This window comes from Rhinoraja longicauda, chromosome 3 (genome assembly GCF_053455715.1).
Source record: "Rhinoraja longicauda isolate Sanriku21f chromosome 3, sRhiLon1.1, whole genome shotgun sequence".
Classification (NCBI taxonomy): domain Eukaryota; kingdom Metazoa; phylum Chordata; class Chondrichthyes; order Rajiformes; family Arhynchobatidae; genus Rhinoraja; species Rhinoraja longicauda.
Window position 1 is genome coordinate 70,387,675 of NC_135955.1, and position 22,477 is coordinate 70,410,151.

Below are 22,477 nucleotides of genomic sequence, written 5' to 3' on the forward strand. Positions count from 1 at the left end.
CTGGGTCACATCTGCATTAGAAAGTACTTTAATTGTTATTTGAAAATTGAAATATAGTTACGAAACAATAACTCGTCAAAATCAGAATGTTCAAGATCTATGAATGTTCATGGCTTTATAGAGAATAACATGAATAACAAGAAATAAAACTTACAGCAACTGCTCCCAGAATTTGTCTGACAACATCGGCAGCATCTTTCTCACTGTAATACCCTCTATCAACAATCCTATAAAATGCAATGCTTATTATTGAAGGCAACATGTGTATTTTATGTCAGTCTGTATTCATAAAACATTAATAAATTACAAATTAAGAATGTCATTTGATTCAGGAAGCGAAGCAGTATGCACATCCCAGTCTACATTGATGGGGTCGAAGCAGAGATGTGACAAGTAGACAAACATCACCAGGAATTTGTCCTGGAACAACCACATCGAACCTATGGCCAAGAAAGCACATCAACACCTCTACTTTCTTAGAAAGATTAGGAAGTTCAGAATGCCCCAATAACCCTCACCAACTTCTATAGATGTGCAATAAAAAGCATCTAATCGGGATGCATACAGCCTGGTTTGGAAACAGCTCCATCTAAGACCACAAGAAATTGCGGAGAATTGTGAGCATGCCCAGACTATCACATAAACCAGCCCCGACATGCAGCGGCAGCGTCTTCGCCCGCCCCGAATCGCGGGGCTTGGGTCCTGCCGCGGACCTTTCACCGTCCGGCGCGGCCTAGCAACTTTAACAGCCTGACCGCGGGAGAAGACGGCAGGGGAAGAGAAAAGACATTCTGGCCTTCCATCACAGTGAGGAGGTGACTGGAGGAGACTCACTGTGATGGATGTTTCTTTTTTTTTTCTTCTTTTTTTTGTTTTGTGTTGGTTTGTGGTTGTCTGTGTAATTGCTTATTTTATTGCTCTTACTGTTGGACTGTGGGTGACGAAATCTCGTCCAAAAGACTTGTTTATTTTGGATGACAATAAAGGTAATTCTGATTCTGATGCCTTCGATTGACTCCATCTACAGCATGCTGCTTCGGCTAGGCCGCCAGCATAATCAAGGAACAGTCTCACCCAGGTCACTCCCTCTTTTGTCCCCTCCCCTCAGGCAAGAGATGCAGAAGTTTGAAAATGCATACCTCCAGATTCAGCAACGGTTTCTTCCCAGCTGTTAGCAGGTAACTGAACGGTCTTCTCACCAGCTAGAGAGTGGTCCTGACCACCAATCTACCTTATTGGAAACCTTTAACCTATCTTTAATCAGACTTTATCAGGATTTTAATGTTATATTTTTACACCAAACATTGTACCCTTTATCCTTTATCTGTGCACGGTGAACGTTTTCATTGTATTCATGTATAATCTTTTCTTTGACTGAATAGCACGCAAACAAAAGCTTTACACTGTACCTCAGTACACGTGACAATAATAAACAAAGCTAAACATAGACTTTGTATTTGGAGAATTCATAGGTTTTGGTGAAAGTCTAGGTTTCATAAACAAAGGTACCTTGAGCTTAAAGGTGGATAAAACCCCAGGATTGGATGAGATTTATCCCAAGCTGTCATGGAAGGCAAGGAAAGAGATTCTTAGGCTCTGGCTGAGATTTTTAGATCCTTACCCTGCACAAGTGAGGTATTACTTGACTGAGGATAGCTAACTAACATCAATCCCTTTGCAAGAAAGGCAGCAGGGAAAAGCCTGGTAACTATAAACCTGCGATAGACTTGGGTATAAATTTTGAGGGAGACGATTACTTGGAAAGGCAGAGAATAATCACAGACAACCAACATGGCTTTGTCAAGGGCAGATTGTGTCTGATTGAATTCTTTAAAGAGGTAACAAAGTGTATCAATGAGGGCAGGGCAGTAGATGTAATCTATATGATTTCACTCAGGCCTTTGACAAGGTCCCAGCAAATTATAATCCCTGTGAACGAGGATGTGGGAAGCATAATCAGTAGGGTCATGAATGACACAAAAATGGGTTAAGTTGGGGATAGTATGCAACGTAGTCTTAAGGTGTAATAGAGATGAAATGAGCTGGAAAATGGTACATGGAGTTTAATCCAAATAAATGTGAGGTGATGCATTTTGGGAGTACTGATGAACTCTGACATACACCATGGGTCTTGGGGAGTATTAAGGAATAGAGGGATCTTGGTGAACAAGTCCACCAATCCTTGAAGGTGGTAACACAGATAGAACATGTAGTTAGGAAGGCTTATGGAATATTGACCTTCATTAGTCAGGGCATTAAAATTGTAGGGAGGTTATGCTCCAAACCTTGGTCAGATTTAGACAATAGGTGCAGGAGTAGGTCATTCGGCCCTTTGAGCCAGCACCGCCATTCAATGTGATCATGGCTGATCATTCTCAATCAGTCCCCGTTCCTGAGCTACCTGCAGTTTTGGTTTTCATGAGCAGTGACAATAGGTGCAGCAGTAGGCCATTCGGCCCTTTGAGCCAGCACCGCCATTCAATGTGATCATGGCTGATCATTCTCAATCAGTACCCCGTTCCTACCTTCTCCTCATACCCCCTGACTCTGCTATCCTTAAGAGCTCTATCTAGCTCTCTCTTGAATGCATTCAGAGAATTGGCCTCCACTGCCTTCTGAGGCAGAGAATTCCACAGATTCACAACTCTCTGACTGAAGAGAGTTTTCCTCATCTCCGTTCTAAATGGCCTACCCCTTATTCTTAAACTATGGCCCCTGGTTCTGGACTCCCCCAACATTGGGAACATGTTTCCAGCCTCTATTGTGTCCAACCCCTTAATAATCTTATACGTTTCGATAAGATCCCCTCTCATCCTTCTAAATTCCAGTGTATACAAGCCTAGTCGCTCCAGTCTTTCAACACATGACAGTCCCGACATTCCGGGAATTAACCTAGTAAACCTACGCTGCATGCCCTCAATAGCAAGAATATCCTTCCTCAAATTTGGAGACCAAAACTGCATACAGTACTCCAGGTGCGGTCTCATTTGGGCCCTGTACAACATTCCATTGGCTTTCTTTACTGCCTGCTGTACCTGCATGCTTCCTTTCAGTGACTGATGCACTGGGACACCCAGATCTCGATGTACGTCCCCTTATCCTAACTTGACACCATTCAGATAATAATCTGCCTTCCTATTCTTACCACCAAAGTGGATAACCTCACACTTATCCACATTAAACTGCATCTGCCATGCATCCGCCCACTCACACAAACTGTCCAAGTCACCCTGCAACCTCATAGCATCTTCCTCACAGTTCACACTGCCACCCAGCTTTGTATCATCTGCAAATTTGCTAATGGTGCTTTTAATCCCATCATCCAAGTCATTGATGTATATTGTAAATAGCTGCGGTCCCAGCACCGAGCCTTGCGGTATCCCACTAGTCACTGCCTGCCATTCTGAAAGGGACCCATTTATCCCCACTCTTTGCTTTCTGTCTGTCAACCAATTTTCTAGCCATGTCAGTACCCTACCTCCAATACAATGCGCTCTAATTTTGCCCACCAATCTCCTATGTGGGACCTTGTCGAAGGCTTTCTGAAAGTCGAGGTACACCACATCCACCGGCTCTCCCCTGTCAATTTTCCTAGTTACATCCTCAAAAAATTCCTGTAGATTAGTCAAGCATGATTTCCCCTTCATAAATCCATGCTGACTCGGAACGATCCTGTTACTGCTATCCAAATGCTCCGCAATTTCGTCTTTTATAATTGACTCCAGCATCTTCCCCACCAGATGTCAAACTAACTGGTCTATAATTACCCGTTTTCTCTCTCCCTCCTTTCTTAAAAAGTGGGATAACATTAGCTACCCTCCAATCCACAGGAACTGACCCTGAATCTATAGAACATTGGAAAATGATCACCAATGTATCCACAATTTCTAGAGCCACCTCCATAAGTACCCTGGAATGCAAACCATCAGGCCCTGGGGATTTATCAGCCTTCAGTCCCATCAGTCTACCCAAAACTTTTTCCTGCCTAATGTGGATTTCCTCCAGTTCCTCCGTCACCCTAGGATCTCTGGCCACTAGAACATCTGGGAGATTGTTTGTATCCTCCTTAGTGAAGACAGATCCAAAGTACCAGTTCAACTCGTCTGCCATTTCCTTGTTCCCCATAATAAATTCCCCTGCTTCTGTCTTCAAGGGACCCACATTTGCCGTGACTATTTTTTTCCTCTTCACATACCTAAAAAAGCTTTTACTATCCTCCTTTATATTATTGGCTAGTTTACCCTCATACCTCATCTTTTCTCCCCGTATTGCCTTGTTAGTTATCTTCTGTTGCTCTTTAAAAGAGTCCCAATCCTCTGGCTTCCCACTCTTCTTTGCTATGTTATACTTTTATTTTTATGCTGTCCTTGACTTCCCTTGTCAGCCACGGGTGCCTCTTACTCCCCTTAGAATCTTTCCTCCTCTTTGGGATAAATTGATCCTGCAACTTCTGCATTATTCCCAGGAATACCTGCCATTGCTGTTCCACCGTCTTCCGTACTAGGGCCTCCTTCCAGTCAATTTCGGCCAGCTCCTGCCTCATGCCTCTGTAATCCCCTTTGCCATACTGTAATACTGACACTTCCAATTTTCTCTTCTCCCTCTCAATTTGTAGAGTAAAACTTATCATATTGTGGCCACTGCCTCCTAATGGTTATTTTACCTCGAGTCCCAGTGATTCAGGGACCAACCATTGAAGAAGGTGACCCCGAGTCAGGGGGATAGAAGAACCAATGAAGATTCATTAAGAGTGTGTAATATCTAAATACAGGTTGTGGGTTTTGGAAGTTGTGAAAATGAACTAAGAAGATGGATAACTGAAGGAATTGTGAAACTAAAGAGTTAAGTAATCTACACTTCACGCTGCCTCGACAAGGCCAATCAAGGAGTCTCACCCTGATCACTCCCTCTTCTGCCCTCTCCCATTCAGGTAAGAGGCACAGAAGTTTGAAAATGTGTACCTCCAGATTCAGGAACAATTTCTTTCCAGCTGTTATCAGGCAACTGAACCATCCTATCACAAACTAAAGAGCAGTCCTGTCCTCCCATCTGCCTCATTAGAGACCTTTGAACTATCTTTAATCAGACTTTATCTTGCATTAAACATTATTCTCTTTATCCTGTATCTCTTCACTGTGGACGGCATGATAGTAATCATGTATAGTCTTTAGCTGACTGGATAGCACACTACAAAAAAGCTTTTTAATATGCCTCAGTACACATGACAATAATAAACTAAGCCAAAACTGTGGAAGCTACAGTAGGACAAAGGTTAAGATAGATGTACAGCACAAGGAGCATCCTTTGAGCATCCTTTGACATGCAGCCATCTTAACCTTTGTCATACTGCAGCACAGAGATGCCTCGCTTTTGCAATTGATGGATAATTGCCCTTCTGTAGGCAAGTGTGAGTGAAAACCAAATGCTGTTCATTCACTATTGATTGTAAAGTCCAAGATAAGAATTTTTAAAATGTAAACTGGGTAAATTCTAAAGAGAAAAAGGAATGGTAATTGGAAAGAATTGGAGGGGAAGACTAATTCGATAGATCTTTTAAAAAGCAAGGACAAACATAAAATGCCCTGTGACATTCAGGAATATAGTTTAGTTTAGCTTATTGTCACATGTACCAACGCACAGTGAAAAGCTTTTTGTTGCGTGCTATACAGTTAGCAGTAAGACAATACGTGATTACAATCGAGCCATTTACAGAGTATAGATACATGATAAGGGATAGTGCAGGTAGAATGCAAGGTAAAGCGAGCAAAGTCCGATCAAGGATAGTCCAAGTTGTGTAGGAAAATAACTGCAGAAGCTGGTACAAATCAAAGGTATCACAAAATGCTGGAGTTACTCAGCAGGTCAACAGCATCTCTGGAGAGAAGGAATGGGTGACGTTTTGGGTCGAGACAGTTCTTCAGACTGAAGGTCACCCATTCCTTCTCTCCAGAGATGCTGCCTGACCTGCTGAGTTACTCCAGCATTTTGTGATACCAATGATAGTCCAAGAGTCACCAAAGAGGTAGATAGTAGTTCAGCACTGCTCTCTGGTTGTGGTAGTGTGGCGGCTCCCAAGGGTCGGGCCATACCACTACCGACCCCTCGGCACGGGAATGGACCAGTCCAGGGGGGCGGTCCGGTACTACATATATAAGGACAAGGTTTTGGGCGCAAATCCATTCCGGCAGACTCGACCCGTCTGATAACCGAGTAATAAACCATAACGCCCCAAAATACCCGGCTCCTTGCCTTAATTTCGGGCCTCTCTCGACGCCCCACATTGGTGACCTCGACGGTCCATTCACAGTAGGATGGACACAAGATCGAAAGCCGACCGTCCGTCCAGCTCGCAGGCCGACCAGGCCGCAGCTGTCGAGGCGGTAGCCATCAAGCTCCCGACTTTCTGGACCACCCGGGCTCGCGTTTGGTTTTACCAAGCGGAGGCCCAGTTCCAGCTGCAGGGCAACACATCGGATGACACCCGTTTCTTCCACCTGGTGGGAGCCCTTGACCAGGACACGGCCGAAGAGGTCACGGAGTTCCTCCAGGACCCACCGGCCCACGATAAGTATAAATCCCTTAAGGAGCTGCTGCTCCAAACCTACGGGCTAACCTGAATGGAGCGGGCCGAACGGGAGGATGCCCCGACAGCCCTTACGATGACGCCTCAGAGTCGGCGATTGGTGCCGTACTGGAGCAACTGACGGACGGGGGTTGGCGCCCCCTGGCCTTCTTCAGCCGGCACCTCAACAACGCCCAGAGGAAGTACAGCGCTTTTGACCGCGAGCTCCTAGCTCTGTACCTGGCCGTGCGCCACTTCCGTTATTTCCTGGAGGGCCGCCCGTTCACCGCGTACACGGACCACAAGCCGCTCACGTTCGCCCTGGTAAAGGTCTCCGACCCGTGGTCCGCCCGACAGCAGCGCCATTTGTACATCTCGGAGTTCACCACCTCCATCCGCTTCATCGAGGGTAAGGAAAACCGGGTGGCCGACGCGTTGTCTCGCCCCGCCATCAATGCCGTTTTAGAAGTGGCGCCCGGCATTGATTATTCTGCCCTGGCGGAGGCCCAGCTAACGGACGGGGAGATGCCCGCCTACCAGACTGCCATCTCTGGCCTGCGCCTTGAGGATGTCCCCCTCGGCCCCGGAGGAGCGACGATACTATGCGATGTGTCGGCAGGTCAGCCGCGCCCCATCGTTCCGGCCACGTGGCGCCGGAGGGTGTTCGACGTGGTCCAGGGGCTGGCTCATCCATCCATCCGGGCGACGACCGCACTGGTAGCTGCGCCAGCAGGTTGGCCACTGGGCCCGCACCTGCATTCCGTGCCAGACGGCAAAGATTCAACGCCACGTCCGGGCGCCACTCCAGGAGATCGGTCTACCCTGCCGGCGTTTCGACCACCTGCACGTGGACATTGTGGGCCCTCTCCCACCGTCCCGGGGCATCACACACCTCCTCACGGTGGTGGACCGCTTCACGCGGTGGCCGGAGGACATACCGCTGGCCGACACAGCCACATCTACATGCGCTCGTGCGTTGGCCGCGCACTGGATCGTTCGCTTTGGGGTGCCGGTGGTCATCTCATCGGACCGGGGGCCACAGTTCACCTCTGAGCTATGGTTGGCCATGGCCCACCTGTTGGGCGTGCGGCTGCACCACACCACGGCCTATCACCCGCAGGCAAACGGCCTGGTGGAGAGGTTCCACCGGCAGCTGAAGACAGCGCTGAAGGCGCGACTCTCCAGCCCCGACTGGATGGACGAGCTACCATGGGTCTTGCTGGGCATCCGGACTGCGCCCAAGGAGGACCTGGCTTCATCATCAGCGGAGCTCGTATACGGGTCCCCGCTCACGGTGCCCGGGGAGTTCGTGCCCTCGTTGCCGGGGCGAGAGGAACCGCCCTCATCCACCCTACAGCGCCTCCGAGAGCGAGTTGGCAAGCTCGCACCCGTGCCGACGTCCCGCCATGGGACATTCCGCTCTTACGTGCTATCGGCCCTCCGGGACTGCGCCTTTGTGTTCCTGTGCCGTGACGCCCACCGGACGCCACTCCAGAGGCTGTATGAGGGCCCATACCGGGTGCTGGAGCATGGACAGACAACCTTTGTCTTGGACATGGGGGGCCGGCCGGAGGCCGTGTCAATTGACCGCCTGAAGCTGGCCCACTTAGACATTGCCCAGCCTCGGCCACGAGGTCGCCCACCTTTGCGGGTCCCACCACCTGTCCCTCCAACTGCGCCTCCGCCGGCCCCTCTGTCGACCGATTACCGTACGCGGTCCGGTCGGGTTGTGCGACCACCAGTGCGCTTCGTGCCTCCGGTTCTGGGGGGGGTCCTGTGGCGGCTCCCAAGGGTCGGGCCATACCCTTCGGTACCGACCCCTTGACACGGGAATGGACCAGTCCAGGGGGGCGGTCCGGTACTACATATATAAGGACAAGGTTTTGGGCGCGAAGCCATTCCGGCAGACTCGACCCGTCTGATAACCGAGTAATAAACCATAATGCCCCAAAATACCCGGCTCCTTGCCTTTATCTCTCGACGCGCCACAGTAGGATCATTAATTTGCCTGATAACAGCTGAGCAGTAACTGTCCCTGAATCTGGAGGTGTGTGTTTTTTTACTTTTATACCTTTTGGCTGATGGGAGAGGGGAGAAGAAGGAGTGGCCAGGGTGCGACTCGTCCTTGATTATGCTGTTGGCCTTGCCGAGATAGTGAGGTATAAATTAAGTCAATAGAAGGAAGGTTGGTTTGTGTGATGGTCTGGGCTGCTTCCACAATTTGCTGCAATTTCCTGCGGTGTTGTTCCCAAACAAAGCTGTGATGCATCCTGATAAAATGTTTTCTATGGTGCATCTGTAGAAGTTGGTAATAGTTGTAGGGGGGCATGCCGAACTTCCTAATCCTTCTATGGAAGTAAAGGCATTGGTGTGCTTTCTTGGTCATTGCTTCATTATGGGTGGTTCAGGAGAAGTTGTTGGTGATATTGACTCCGAGGAATTTGAGGTTTTCAACCATCTCTACACCATCAATCCAAACTGGGGTATGTGTATCGTTTTGCTTCCTGAAGTCGCTCACTCTCTCCCTTGTCTTGCTGACATTGAGAGAAATGTTGTTGACTCGACACCAGGACATGAGGTTCTTGATCTCCTTCCTGTACTCTGTCTCATTATTTAATATCCGGCCCACAATGGTGATGTCGTCTGCGAATTTGAAAATTGAATTAGATTTGTACATGACTGCACAGTTGTGGGTATACAAGGAGTAAAGAAGAGGGCTGAGAACACTGAGAATATATCATTCCACAACTCTTTAATATATCAATGAGTATCCACTTTTCTCAATTTCTGTATGTATACAACCCCTTACTTAAATAAGAATTTAAAACATTGCAAATGCTGGAAGTTGAAAATAAAAGCGGAACATTTTTCAGACACTCATCAGACAGCATCCGTATGAGGAGACACAGAATTAATATTTCAGGTCACAAATGTTTCAAGGGAATCTTCCTTATAAAGGGTCTTCAATCTGAAACATTAACTCAGTTTCTCTTTTTCCATCCCCTTGCGGGGACTGTGCGGGTCGGTCGGGGACGAGCTGTCTGTCCGTGGGCGTGGGGAAGAGAGTGGAAGTTTTGTTGCCTCCATCACAGTGAGGGGGTGTTTGGAGTCACTGTGATGGACGTTTGTGTTGGGGTTATGTGTCTTGTGTTCTTTTTTGTATGTGACTGCTATGTAGTTTCGTTCGGTACGCTTCCAGTCCGAGGGGCGGACAGGTCTATGACTCGAAACCTGCCACTGAGGCTCGACCGGCGAGACTGACATCAGGCAGAGCCATAGTGGTGGGTGACTCCATTGTCAGAGGTGTGGACAGGAGATTCTGTGGCGACTGGCGACACTCGAGGAAGGTGTGTTGCCTCCCTGGTGCCAGGGTCCAAGATGTCTCAGACCGACTTAAGAACATCCTCGTGAGGGAAGGTGAACAGCTGGAAGTAGTTGTGCATGAAGGCACAAATGAGGTGGGAAAGAAGAGGAAGGAGGTTCTGCAACGTGAGTATAGAAAATGAGGAGGAGGCTGAAAAGCAGGACTTCTAGGGTGGTTATCTCTAAGTTGCTTTCAGTATCTCGTGCTAGTGAGGGTAGGAACAGGGAGATAGGGGATCTGAGATTGTGGCTGAGGAGTTAGTGCAGGGGGCAGGGATTTAGATTTCTAGATCATTGGGATCTCTTCTGGGGCAGGGGTGATCTGTACAAAAGGGAAAGGTTGCACCTTAATTGGAGGGGGGACCAACATTCTGGCAGGCAGGTTTGCTAGTGCTACATGAGTGGGTTTAAAATAAACAGTGCGGGGGTGGAGTCAACAACATGGAAGTGTATGCGTGCAGTTAACAGGAAAGAGAGTGTAGGAAAGGTCATTTAAACTAATAGGAACCAATGCAAAGAGACAGAGGGACATAAAAGGAGGACAGAAGCAAAAGGTAGAAGGGAGATAAGAAAAACATACCCGAAAGCTTTGTGCCTTAATGCAAGAAGCATTTGTAAGAAGGTGGATGAATTGAATGTGCAGTTGGCAGTTAAAGAATATGACATAGTTGGAATTACGAAGACATGGCTCCAGGGTGACCAAGGCTGGGAGCTAAACATGCAGGGGTATACGATATTCAGGAAGGATAGACAGAAAGGAAGAGGAGGTGGGGTGGTATTGCTGGTTAAAGAGATTAATGCAATAGCAAGGAGAGGCATCAGCTTGGATGCTGTAGACTCAATATGGGTAGAACTGCAAAATAGCCAAGGGCAGAAAACGCTTGTTGGTATTGTATACAGTCCACCAAGCAGCAGTAGGGAGGTTGGGGACAGCATCAAGCAGGAAATTAGGGATGCGTGTAGCAAAGATATGGCAGTTATCACGAGTGACTTTAATCTACATGTAGATCGGGCCAACCAAATTGGTAGCAGCGCTGAGGAGGAGAATTTCCTGGAATGTATACGGGATCATTTTTTAAACCAATATGTAGAAGAACCGACTAGAGGACAGGCCATCCTAAACTGGTTATGTGTAATGAAGAAGGATTAGTTCACAATCTTGTTGTGCAAAGCCCCTTGGGCAATAATGACCATTATAGGGTGGAATTCTGTATTAGGATGGAGAGTGACACGGTTAATTCAGAAACTAGGATCCTGAACTTAAAGAAGGGAGACTTTGAAGGTATGAGACAGGAATTGGCTAGGATAGACTGGCAAATTATACTTAAAGGGTTGACGGTGGAGATGCAATGGCAAAGATTTAAAGACTGCATGGATGAACTCGAAAAATTGTTCATCCCTGTCTGGCAAAAAAAAAACAGGGCAGGCAGCTCAACCGTGGCTAACAAGGGAAATCAAGGATAATATTAAATCCAAGGAAAAGGCATATAAATTGGCCAGAGGAAACAGCAAACCGGAGGACTGGGAGAAATTTAGGACTCAACAGAGGAGGACAAAGGTGTTAATTAAGAGGGGGGGAAAAAGAGCACGAAAGAAAGCTTGAGGGGAATATAAAAACTGACTCTAAAAGCTTCTTTAGATATGTAAAAAGGAAAAGATGAGTGAAGACAAATGTAGGTCCTTTACAATCAGAGACAGGTGAATTTATAATGGGAAACAAGGAAATGGCAGAACAGTTAAACAAATACTTTGGTTATGTCTTCACTAAGGAAGACACAAACAATCTCCCAGAAATACTAGGGGACCGAGGATCTAGTGGGAGGGAGGAACTGAAGGGAATCCACATTAGACAGGAAATGGTGTTAGGTAAACTGTTGGGACTGAAGGCAGATAAATCCCCAGGGCCTGATGGTCTGCATCCCAGAGTACTCCAGGAGATGCCCCTAGAAATCATGGATGCATTGGTGAACATTTTCCAATGTTCTCTCGACTCTGGATCAGTTCCAGTTGACTGAAGGGTAGCCTTCAGTAACTCAATATAACTCCACTTTTTTGAAAGGAGGGAGAGAGAAAACAGGGAATTATATACCAGTTAACCTTACATTGGTAGTGGGGAAGATGCTTGAGTCGATTGTTAAAGATGTTATAGCAGCACATTTGGAAAGCAGTGACAGGATCGGCCAAAGGCAGCATGGATTTATGAAGGGGAAATCATGGTTGGCTAATCTTCTGGAATTTTTTAAGCATGTAACAAGTAGAATGGATTAGGGAGAGCCAGTGGATGTGGTGCATCTGGACTTTCAAAAAGCCTTTGACAAGATCCAAAACAAGAGATTAGTATGCAAAATTAGAGCACATGGTATTGGGGATAGGGTATTGAACTGGTTGGCAGACAGGAAGCAAAGAGTAGGAATTAACGGGCTCTTTTCAGATTGGCAGGTAGTGACTAGTGGGGTGCCGTAAGGCTTGATGCTGGGACCCCAGTTGATTACAATATATATTAACGATTTAGATGAGGGAATTAAATGTGACATCTCCAAGTTTGCGGATGACACAAAGCTGGGTGGCAATGTGAGCTGCGATGAAAATGCTATGAGGCTGACTTGGACAGGTTGGGTGAGTGGGCAGATACATGGCAGATGCAGTATAATGTGGATAAATGTGAGGTTATCCACTTTGGTGGCGAGAACAGGAAGGCAGATTATTATCTGAATGGTGTCAGGTTTGGAGAAGGGGAGGTGCAACGAGACCTGGGTGCGCTTGTACATCAGTCACTGAATGCAAGCATGCAAGTACAGCAGGGAGTGAAGAAAGCTAACGACATGTTGACCTTCATTGCGAGAGGATTTGAGTTTAGGAGCAAGGAGGTTCTACTGCAGTTGTATAGGGCCCTGCTGAGACTGCACCTGGAATATTGTGTGCAATGTTCGTCTCCTAATTTGAGGAAGGACATTATTGCTATTGAGGGGGTGCAGCATAGGTTCACCAGGTTAATTCCCGGGATGGCAGAACTGACATATGATGAAAGAAAGGGAGGACTGGGCTTGTATTCACTGGGATTTAGATGGATGAGAGGGAATCTTATAGAAACATATAAAATTCTTGAAGGATTGGACAGGCTAGATGCAGGAAAAAAGGTCCCGATGTTGGGGGAATTCAGAACTAGGTCACAGTTTAATAATAAGGGGCATTTAGGACTGAGATGAGGAAAGCTTCCTCACCCAGAGAGTTGTGAATCTGTGGAATTCTCTGTCACAGAAGGCAGTGGAGGCCAATTCACTGGAAGTTTTCGAGAGAGTAGGATTTAGCTCTTAGGACTAAAAGAATCAAGGGTTATGGGGAAAAAGCAGGAACAGGGTACTGAATTTAAATGATCAGCCATGATCATATTGAATGATGGTGCTGACTCGAAGGGCCAAATGGCTTCCTCCTGCACCTATTTTTCCACGTTTTGCGCATATCATGCTGTTTCTATTATTGTGCAACCATCATCCTTTGTCTTACATCATCATTTAATTGCACCTGCAGTCCTTCAATAGTGTTAGATTATTTGCAGAAGTGGGATGGAGCTGGGGATGGAGTAGTTTTGATAATATAGCAACATTGCAACTCTGGACAGCTCTTAGAAATATCATAAATTACTACCCGATTGTCCTGCAGGGTAGATTATGTCTTTGTCATAAAGTGGAAGGCAGAGCACTCCAACTTTTAAAAATGCGGCGCCATGCTTCCATGTCTCTGCATCACTCTGTACTGTTCCTCTGTCTTCCAGTCCATCTCTGACATTTTCCTTTCTTCTTTCCCTTACCCACGTACCCCAAATTTTCTCAGGCTCTTCATATCTTTCAACATCCAATTCTGATAAAGTCACTGCTTTGAAACTTTAACTTTATTTTATTCTCCAGAGAAGCGGTCTCAAATTTTGATTTATTTAATTGCATAGCCATTTCTGAGATTTGATCAGGGATGAATGTTGGGCCAGGGAGATAGCATTGTCCGTGGACCTGTTATGATGGTAGACGAACTGCAGTGGGTCAAGGCTGCTTGGTAGACTGGATTTAATGCATTCCATAACTAGACTCTTAAAGCATTTCATGCATCTTCACCAAAGTATTACTCATAACCTCAAAATGTAATTGAAAAGGATCCTGAATAAATAAGCTCCATTAATTTATTGCCCCATTTTGTTACATTCACATCTAGCGACAGGTCATATGGTTTCTTCCCAGCTGTTAACAGGCAACTGAACCATCAACATCTAGAGAGTGGTCCTGAGCTACTATCTACCTCACTGGAGACCCTCGGACTGTCTTTAATTGGACTTTACTCTTGTACTAAACACTATTCCCTTTATCATGTATACTGTGAATGGCTCGACTGCAATCATGTATAGCCTTTCCACTAACTGGTTAGCACACAACAAAAGCTTTTCACTGTAGCTTATTTTTCACTGTTTCACACGTGAGAATAAACTAAGCCAAACTATTAATTTGGAAACTGTCTTGAAAAGTCATTCGTTTTTCTCGGACAACTCATTGAAATCAATTAACGTGCTCATTCTCCCTTGTTCCAGTAGCTATTAGGGTATCACCAGGTTTGCATACTTAACCAAAAATTTATTAATTGTATCTTAAATGTTCTTGCTTTCGTTTCCTTTTCAATCCTTAAATTTTGGTGAAAACTATACCTAGAGGACAAGTATACTGTTTTATTGACAATTCACCTTATAGGACATTATCTATATACTAAAACTCTGTTTGTTTGTTTGTTCCTGAACTACAGCCCAAACGGTACACGATAGCGCGGCAATTTTAGGCCCACCTTACTCACCGTCGTCCCTTTGGTGCTAATGGAAGAAGTTTAATTGAAATTGGTGTTATTTTTTTTAAGTTATTCACATTTTAAAGTTTAAATCTATCTCCTAGGGAGGGAGGGGGGAGGGAGGAAGGGGGAGAGGGAGGGAGGAAGGGGGAGAGGGAGGGAGGAGGATAAGTGGGGTTGAGGGGAATGGAGTGGAGGGGAGGGGGGAGGAAAGGGGGAGGGGGGATGAGAGGAGAGGGTGCTGCACCAATGCAGGAGAGGTTTAGACCCAACGGGTCCACTTGGTCTAGTCTATATACTAAAACTCACATTTGTTTGTTTGTTCCTGAACTACAGCCAAAACGGCGCATGATAGCGCGACGATTTTAGGCCCACCTTACTCACCATCATCCCTTTGGTGCTAATGGAAGAAATTCCATTGAAATCGGTGTTATATTTTATTATACCGGTGTTATAAGTTATTCACATCTTAAAGTTTAAATCTATCTCCTCAGGAGGGAGGGGGGAGGGAGGGAGGGGGTGAGAGAGGGAGTGGTGAGGTGGGAGGATAAGGGGGTTGGAGTGGGGGGGGAGGGGAAGGGGTAGGGGAGGGGTGGGGAGGGTGGAGTGGGGAGGAAGAGAGGGTGCTGCACCAATGCAGGAGAGGTTTGGGCCTAACGGGTCTACTTGGTCTAGTTATCTTAATACTTTGCTGGCGGAGAATGCAGAGAAACAAGCAAATTTACATATAAACTGTTAAGCTTTTTTTTTTAAACAACAGGTATCCAAAATCCTAGATCCAGGCTCTCAGCTGAAAGTTTTAATGAGGTTTGGCTTTTATAAATTATTAGACCAAGTGGACCCGTTGGGCCCATTCCTCGTAGAGGGGGGACAGGGACGGGGAGAGGGTGTGATTGAGTGAGCCCTGGACCCAAAGCCTCTCCTGTATTGTTGCACCCTCTACCCCCCACTCAATCCCCCTTATACCCCTTTCTTCCCCCCACTGACCCACTCCATCCCCCCACCCACCCCCACTTGCCCCTCCCTTGCCCCCACCCCCACTTTCCCCTCCCCCCACTTCCCCCAGCCCTGCCTCCACACCTATTTCCCCCTCCCCACCCCTATTCCCCCCTCTCCCCTACTCGCCCCCTCCTCCCTCCCCTATTCCCACTCTCCCTGCCCGCACCCCACTCTCCCCACACCCCAATCTTCCCTCCTCCCCACCCCCACTCTCCCCCACCCCCACTCTTCCCTCCTCCCCAACCCCACTCTCTTTGCCCGCACCCCACTCTCCCCCCACCCCCAATCTTCCCTTCTCCCCACCCCCACTCTCCCCCACTCTTCCCTTCTCCCCACCCCCACCCTCCTCCCCACCCCCACTCTCCTCCACCCCCACGTGTAGCACTATGGTGTGCCGTTTTGGCTGTGCGAAAGACAAAAGTTATGCTGCACACAAACACACGGACACAGAGTTTTAGTAATATACTAGACCGAGTGGGCCCTCGTAGGGTTTCCATTGTGACCTGTGGAAATCGCGTTTTTTCTTTAAAATAAATTGTTTCTTAAAAAAAAAAAAAAGAATCTCAATGGGGTGGGGGAGAGGTTGGGGGGGGGGTGGTGGAGAGGGGAGAATGGGGTGGGGAAATGGAGCCACTGACACCGTCCTGTCAGCGGCCATCTTCTTTCTCCTTCACTGTGGTGCCGTGCTCCTCCAGGGGAGGGGGAGCGCAATTAAAGGCGGTACAGGGAAGGGGAGAGGGTGTGACCGAGGAGCCCTGGACCCAAAGCCTCTCCTGTATTGGTGTAGCACCCTCAACCCTCCACTCAATCCCCCTTATTCCCCCCCTCCCTACCCCCCACTCTCCTATATTCCCTGCCCCCCACCCCCTCTCTCATCCCCCCACCACCACCCCCCCACCCCCACTCTCCCCCCCTTTCCCCACCACCCCCTCTCTCTCCCCACCCCTTTCCCCACCACCCCCTCTCTCGCTCCCCACTCTCGCTCTCCCCAACCCCCTTTCCCCACTACCCCCTCTCTCTCCTGCCCCATCCCCCGCCTCCCCCACTCTCTCCTCCCCCCACCCTCACCCCCCTCCTACCTCCACCCTTCCCTCCACCCACTCGACCCCACGTCCACTCCCCTCCGTGGAGCTGTTGGTGGCGAAAGGCGCTTACCGAGCATGCAGGGAGGAGGAGGGAGCGCCGGACTACTCGAGTCGGGCAGCGGAGGTGGAACTACTCGAGTCGGGCAGCGGAGGTGCGACTACTCGAGTCTGGCAGCGGAGGTGGGACTACTCAGGTCGGGCGGCAGAGGTGAGACTACTCGAGTCGAGCAGTGGAGGTGCGACTACTCGAGGCGGGCAGCGGAGGTGGGACTACTCAAAGCGGGCGGCGGCGGGTCTGGGAGAGTGGGGAGGGGAGAGAAGCAAGAGGAGAGAGAGGCGCGGCGGGAGGCGTGCACAAGATGGCGGAGCGTGAGGAGGCCGCCATCTTTCTGATGTCGCGACAGGGCCGTCTGTGGCAGCGGCCCTGGTCGACGCTGCCATCGGTGGAAGCGGCCGCTGAAGGAGGAGAAGAAGCTGCCCGCTGCGCTGCGGCCTATGTGCGGTAACGGTGCGGGGCGCTGGGCCCGGGCGGGAGGGGGGACTCGAGGACGCCCTGGCGTGGGTTGAAGGGACGGAAGGGAAGGATGAGTGGACCATCAGTCCGACCATCTCCCTCCTGCTCGGAGACGTGTCCCCCGGGTGTGGGAGAGTGAGGGGAGAGGAGAGGGAGCCCCTGATTGCGGGCGGGCGGCTCCGCTAACGCCGTCCATCTTGTTTGTGCGAGTGAGGAGAGGCCGTGCCTGGTGACGTCAGACGCTCAGCATGACCTTCAAGAAATCGGTTAGAAATGAAATGTTTTAACTTTAAAACCTCTCTAACTTAAAAAATATACAACCAATTTAAATAAAAATGTTATAGGCACTGGCGGCGAGAGTGGTGAACAAAAGATCAATTTTGGAAAAGGCTGCAACAGAAATATCATAGATATCAACTGCCTGAAAAAAGATTGCAAGCAGTGATTATGATCTTCGATTGCTGAAATCACTGTTGATTCCAGAAAATCGCAATGTGCTCAATCAAAAGTCAAGATGCTGTTCCTCAAATTACCACTGGGCTTCACTGGAACCACACAGTACTCTGAGATTAGACGGCTAGTGGGACAGGGATATCAAAGAACAAGAAATTGAAAACCGGAAAGGAAAAGTTAAGAGAGAACCTGGGTGGATCAGAAGCAGAGAGAAAGGAACACATGGAGTGCAGGTTACCAGGAAATGGAAACTCCATTGTATATTCAATTAGGTCATAGACTACCTCTAGCAGAATACGAGTTGCTGTACTTTACATTCGCAACTTCCCTGAGCCTGCATTCCAACTTTTAGATCTGACTGCATTTGTGTATAGAAAACTCTGGACGTGTGCCCTCAGTTTCAACAAAACTCCATTGCATAACTCACAAAATTGTACTACGCCACTGAATTTCTAGGTCAAGATTTTGACTTTCACAGGAAATTAACAAGTACACAGTAAACATTTTTTGTTGAATATGTACGACATGCCTACTTCCTATAATATTCTCTCAAAACATATTTCAATTACTGTTAGTATTTCTACTGATATAAACACCACATCCTCAGATTCACTACAAGTAACATGGATTTCTATGTATTTATTGCATTAATGTACATTTACATGCAGATAGATAAACTATAAACTGTATCATTATGAAGTTGGTAAGTGTAAAAGAGATCAATTTCATGAAAAGTAAACCAAATCGTGAGAGATAAAAGTGAAAGGAGACTCAAACTGCAGTTTTTCAATTCCAAAACACACCAATCACAGACCTGTCAAATAGTTCTCCTCCTGTGACCAGCTCGAGGACCAAGCTAATCTCCAATGGAGTCTCAAAGATCTCTTTCAGTCTAATCTATAAAAATAATTAATTTGTGTCAAAAATATTATTTATTATAATTATTATTGGAATTTTTTTACTACTTCATTAATAAGCAATTCAAATCGGATTACATAGGATACATGGCATAGAAAAGATCATTCAACCCAGCTAGTCCATAACAATGTTTATGTTCCACTTGAAGCTCCACTCATCTCTCTTCAACTGAATCTACCAATGTAACCTTCTGTTTCATTCTCCCCCATATGTTTGTCTCCTTAAATATCTGTGCCATTTGTTTCAACCAGTCCCTGAGGTAGAGAATTGTACAATTTTTTTAGATAACAGATATGAATTAAACTGATAACAGGTTCAGTATTTATTTTCAATTATAACAATAGAACCCAAAATACTGCATATAATGAATGGCTTTGTACTTGAAATTCTTTGCACATGGGAATATAATGGGTAGCCTTCATAAACGCCATAAAGACTTGGAATTCGCCGGTCAGCTTCGGCGACGACCTACGTCACCTGGTGACAACCTAGCGACAACCTACGTCACCTGGCAACAACCTGGCAACAACCTACCACAGCGCCCACTTCAGGAGACGTCAAGCTACGCTCATTGGCGTCAAACCAACAGTCGCCGAAAATTTTTAAGCCTTCGCAAAATCCAGCGGCGACCATAAAAATGCTACGACTCTTTGGAGACTACTCATGACCATGCACGTGACACCCCGGCGACCGTGTGGCAACAGCCTAGTCGCCTGTAGTCGCCTAAAAAATCGCCGAACTGGGACAGGGGTTTAAGACCCATGGGATCCATGGTGTCTTGGTAGACTGGATTCGAAACTGATTTGGTCATAGTGGTGGAGGGTCATTTCTCTGACTGGTCATTTGTGACTAGTGGTGTTTCACATGAATAAGAACTTTGGAGTCGTAGACAGTGAAGACAGTTGTCGAAGATATAGCAGGATACAGAGCAGTTGGAGAAATAACAATTGGTGTCCAATTCGAACAAGTATGAGGCGTTTCACTTTGGGAGGTCAAATACAGGGTGGAAAATATATGATTAATGACAGGACTCTTAACAGCATTGACAGCGTGGTCTTGGGATGCAAATCTGTAGCTCTACCCAAGAGACAACCCATCTGGGAAAATGTACAAACTTCATTCTGACAGCACCCATAATCATGATTGAAACCAGGTCTCCGGCACTGTAAGGCAGCAACTCTATCACAGTGCCACCAGAATTGTGAGATATGGATAAATGCAGGCAGGTGGGATTACTTTGAGTTAGCGCTTTATTTGTCACAGACATCTTGGGCCAAAATGCCTGTTCCTCTGCTGTTCTGTTCTATGTTCTTAACATACGGAGCAAAATAAGACAAAAAAGAGAACCTTAGGACATACAGTGACAGCTTAACATAACAGAAATTTAACGTGGGTCGAAAGGGTACAGAATAAAATTAAAATTAAATTAATAAAGCACAGAGGGCACTTTAAATCCCAAAGACCAGTAATAAATATGGGTAAGAAGATAAAAAGAAATGTAGTCTATGTTAGGGACTAAAAGGTAAAAGCTTTTAATGAGTACTTTGCAGCTACATTTTTGCAAGAGGAGGACGATATATATCAAGGCAAAAGAGTGTGAACTATTGGAATGTGACTTTGAAAAAAAACCAGAACCTTTAAAGGCATTTAGCACCTTTACTGTGGATCCAAGAAAAAGTGGTAGATTAAAATCTGGTTAAATTGCAGAAAACAGAGTAATTGTCAGCACGAGTTATAATGATCGAAAGGTTGTGTGCAGTTTGTTCCACATGATGTGGATCACTTGCCTTTTATATTATACACTAAATCCTCGTTTTAAGACCCCTTTATAACGGATTTTGGATATAGCGGAGAGACCTGCTGACCCACGTCTCCCCAGCCGTTTAGAGCCCAGGCGTCCGACGCCTCCCTCCACTCTCAAGGTGCAGCAGCGAGCACTTCTTCACCCACGGAACGGTCCCATGACACGGCTGTTGTTACAGCTAAAGTTGTTGCCCTTGGAGACAGTGCTTTCCTCAAGACAGCGCCACCAACAAGACGCGCTCGGTCACTGTAGGGCTCACTCCCCTTTATCCACTGCCGGTTCCACCGCTACTGCCTCCTCCTTCTCCCATTGCTCTGTCCTCTCAGCCCCTCTCCAACCACCCACCCCGCCCCCCCTCCTCCCCCACTTCCCGCCACTGCCTCCTCCTTCACCCCAGAATGTTATGAGAGGCAATAGTTAGGGTAGACAGTCAAAGTATGTTTCCAATGAAAGGGATATCAAAAAACCAGAAGGCATAGCTTTTAGGTGAGAGCAAGATGTTTTAAAGGGAATTGAGGACAAGTTTTTTTTAGACAGAGCAGTTGATTTCTGAATTTTACTGCCAAAGGCGGTAACATTATTACAACATTTTGGGTAATAAATGCATTTCCTTTCGTATCAACGAAAGACGTGTTAATCTAGTTTTCAGTGAAGATCAAAGGTCTAACAAAATGATTTTCTTCTCAAAAGGAAAAATAAGAAAATATTAGGCAGTGACTTCTAATATACTAATAAAGTGGAAAACCCTGTTTCTCCCTGTTCTTCTATTTGGAATGGTGCAGTAATAAGTCCCAATGTTTATAAGTATGAGTTTGTACCAAAGTGACACTAAATAGAAGGGTCTCAACCTGAAACAGCACCTATTCCTTCTCTCCAGAGATGCTGCCTGTTCCGCTGGGTTACTCCAGCTTTTTTATGTCTATCTTTGGTTTAAACCAGCATCTGCAGTTCCTTCTTACACACTAAATATATTTAATTGGATAGTGAGCACTCAACTTAAGTCCAGCATTTCAGAGCATACAATACTTATAACTGATACTTTAAATTATTAATGTTAAATCAATCAATAAAACGGCATTACTAAAAAAAGATTACCCAAATGCTGTCCTTTGTGTGTGCAAATTTGCAGCCACAGTTCTAATATTAAAATGCTTTAAAAGTATTTTGTTGGGTATATCTTGCTTTGGGACATCACAAGATGGAGAAAGGCACTATATAAATACAAATCATTTATGTACATTAAAGAAAAAGATGGACAATTGCATTAATAAATGAGAAAGTTGGATATTATGGTGAATATAGTTAATCATACTTACAATATTGGGATGGGAGAGTCGAAGTAGAATTCCTATTTCAGTTCGAACTACTTTTTTATCTACCTGTGAAACAGTAGAAAGTAAAATATAACTTAGCTTTTCCATAATATAAATGTTATAATAATTTTTTTTAATGTTTTCTAGCTCAAAATTATTCTACACCTGTTTTAGTTTTAATTTATTTAATTGTAGGTTGTGGTAACTCTAAAGCAATTGAGAAAATGGAAAACCCAAATCCTATAAATGCTGGAAATCTGGAATAAAATCAGAACATTTTAGAGATATTTATGGTTAGGTAAGACCCAGTTTCTCTCTTTCCAAATGCTTCTTGATCTGCTGAGCATATCCAGCTGTTTCTGGTTTTACTGAACAGTCTACAACTTCTCACCGGCTACCTTTGAAATATTAGCATTAAACTGGAAAGGGTGCAAAAAAGATTTACAAGGATGTAACCAAGTCTGGAGCGTTTGAGTTATAAGGAGAGGCTAAAGAGGCTGGGTCTAATTTCCCTCGAGTATAGGAAGCCGATGATCAACCTTATGGAGGTAAATGATATAATGAGAGGCATAGATAAGATGAATAACCACAGTACAGGTGTCAGAGATTATGGGGAGAAGGCAGGTGAATAGGGTTAGGAGGGAG

The 22,477-nt window shown here is 46.3% G+C and overlaps 1 pseudogene across 1 annotated transcript in view; it reads right to left on the minus strand.

The window, feature by feature from the left end:
• Positions 1–22,477, minus strand: part of LOC144592079 (calcium/calmodulin-dependent protein kinase type IV-like) — a 70,894-nt pseudogene that overhangs the window by 33,626 nt on the left and 14,791 nt on the right. The window contains exons 3-5 of the transcript XR_013547066.1: positions 21,836–21,898; positions 18,612–18,694; positions 155–227 (exon numbers count right to left, since the gene is read on the minus strand). The product of XR_013547066.1 is annotated as a calcium/calmodulin-dependent protein kinase type IV-like (transcript). The remainder of the gene's footprint in view (positions 1–154; positions 228–18,611; positions 18,695–21,835; positions 21,899–22,477) is intronic.